Raw genomic sequence first — 3,063 nt, 5'->3', positions numbered from 1 at the left:
GAATGGGTCAAACTTCCTTGAATGGTATTGAAACCTGAGAATTGTTCTCAAACAGGAGAAAAAGGACTATGTCCTAGAAAAGGTTCTTCCTGAAAAACCTAAGACCAATGTCCAACATACTGAAAGAATTGCTTATGATAAGCATGTCAGTGATAGGGTCGATGTGTGTTGTCTTATGTTGGTAACCATGAACTCAGATTTGCAGAAGCAATATGAGAACGTGGATTCACCAATTGACATGATCACTAGCCTGAAAGGTATGTTTCAGGAGCAAGCTCGAACTGAGAGATACCAAACGGTTAAGTCTCTCATTGAGTACAAGCTACCAATAGATGGTCCAGTTAGCCCACATGTCATTAAGATGATGGGTTATATTGATAACTTAGCTAAGTTGGATTGTCCTATCAGCCAAGAGTTGGCGACTAATCTCATTCTACATTCATTACCGTCAAGCTGTGATCAGTTTGTTATGAACTACAACATGAACAACTTGACAAAGACTTTGACTGAGCTGCATGGGATGCTTAAAACAGTTGAACCCAACATCAAGAAGGATACCCCAAATGTTCTTATGGTACAAGGGGATAACAAGTTTAAGAAACAAGGTAAGAACAAAGGAAAGGGTAAGTCAGGCTGGATTGCGAATCCAAGCAAGCTTGATCCTTCTCCCAAGTTTAAGTCTGGTCCTTCTAATGTTGATAAGTGCCGTTATTGTAATGGTTCTGGACATTGGAAAAGAAACTGTGAGAAATACTTGGAAGATCTGAAAAAGAAGAAGATTTCTGAAACGTCATCTTCAGGTATTTATTTTGTAAAAGTAAATGTTACTATTTCTGATTCTTCTTCTTTGGTATTTGATGCCGGTTGTGGTGCTCATATTTGTAGAAATATGCAGGACCTAAACAACAGTAGAATATTGAAGAAAGGACAAGTGGACCTGCGTGTGGGAAATGGAGCAAGAGTTGCTGCATTAGTTGTAGGAACATTTTATTTGTCTTTGTCTTTATGCATGGTTTTGGAAAATAAGAATTGCTACTATGTACCTGCTATAAGCAGAAATATTATTCATTGTTTGAATTTGGAAAAATTTCATTTTGATTAAAGACAAGCGTTTTTATTTAATCATTATGATATATTTTATGGTAGCGGTCCATTAGAGAATGTAATTTATATTCTAGACCAAAGCATGCATGTTTATAACATTAGTACCAAAAGATTCAAGTCTAACGGCACGAATCAAACTTTCCTTTGGCATTACCGTTTGGGCAGCATAAGTTAGAATCACATTTAAAAGCTTCATAGTGATGGACTTTTAAGCTCATTTGATTACGAATCACATGAAAAATGTGAATCTTGTTTGTTGGGTAAAATGACTAAAGATCATTTTGCTGGAAACGGTGAAAGAGATAAAAACTTATTGGAACTTATACATACTGATGTATGTGGACCAATGAGTATAAATGTTAGAGGAAAGTATCAGTACTTCATGGTTATGTTTATTTAGAAACATAAGTCTGAATCTTTTGAAACGTTCAACGATTTTCAGAATGATGTACAAAATAAGTTTGACAAGAAAATTAAAGCTCTTCGATCCGATCGAGGTGGAGAATATTTGAGTCAATCGTTTAATGATCATCTGAGAAAATGTGGAATTGTCTCACAGCTCACTCCTCCGGGAACACCACAGTTGAATGGTGTATTTGAAAGGAGAAATTGAACTTTATTAGATATGGTTCGGTCAATGATGAGTCATGCAGATTTTCCATTACCCATTTGGGGACACGCTCTAGAAACGTCTGCGTTTACGCTAAGTAGATATAAAAATCAGTCGAGAAGACACCATATGAGATGTGGACTAGAAAGGTTCCAAATTTGTCTTTTTCTGAAAATTTAGGGTTCTGATGCTTATGTCAAACGTATGTTTACTGATAAGCCTGGACCCAAATCTGATGAACACTACTTTATTGGTTGTCTTAAAGAAACCAAGGATTATTACTTTTACAACCCCACCGAGAACAAAGTGTTTGTTTCTCATAGTGGTGTTTTCTAGAGAGAGAATTTCTTTTCAAGAAGAACAGTGGGAGTAAAGTACAGTTCGAAGGAGTTCGAGAAACGCAGGAAGTTCTTTTTCAATAAAAGACATGGGAGTAGTTGCACATATTCTTGGAATAAGAATCTATAGAGATAGATTAAATAAGACTATTGGATTATGTTAAGATGTTTATATCAATAAGGTCTTACATAGATTCAATGCATGATTCCATGAAAGGCTTCTTACCAATGTCTCATGGCATAACTCTCAGCAAGATTCAATGTCCTTCGACACAGGATGAGCGAGAGCGCATGAGTAAAATTCCATATGCTTCTTTAATAGGATCTATCATGTATGCTATGATCTGTACTCGTCCAGATGATGCATATGTTTTGAGCATGACGAGTCAATACCAATCTGATCCATGTGAAAGTCACTGGACAAAAGTCAAGAATATCCTCAAGTATTTGAGAAATACTAAGGATAAATTCTTGGTCTAGGGAAGAATTGATGAGCTTGTTGTAAGTGGTTACACAAATGCTAATTTTCAGACTGACAAAGATGATTTTCGATCACAAGTTGGTTTAATCTTTTGTCTTAATAGATAATGGTGGATTGGAAGAGTTCCAAGCAAAGCATCATAGCATAGTCTCAATGGATGCAAATGTTATTGATCCATTGACCAAGCCTCTTCCATGGCCTAAGTATGAGAGTCATACTGCAGCCATGGATATTAAGTATCTTAAGATGTGATCTTAATTTTAGTGGGAGGCTTTATGTTTATGATATGATGTTCATATTGACATACATTTGATTATGTATTCAAACAAATGTTTATGATATGATGTTCATATTGACATACATTTGATTATGTATTCAAACAAATGAAATTGTTTCAGAGTTATTTGATTATTGGATAATTAAACAAATGTCCCAAAATAATTTATATCATTCTTATAGGTCATCAAGTATGTGACTTGATCATGAAACTCTATAAGTGAAAGATGCTATAAATTATTGAGGTCCCTAGT

This window comes from Brassica napus, chromosome C4, assembly GCF_020379485.1.
Source record: "Brassica napus cultivar Da-Ae chromosome C4, Da-Ae, whole genome shotgun sequence".
NCBI classification, from domain to species: Eukaryota; Viridiplantae; Streptophyta; class Magnoliopsida; order Brassicales; family Brassicaceae; genus Brassica; species Brassica napus.
Note: the sequence above shows the minus strand (reverse complement) of the source record.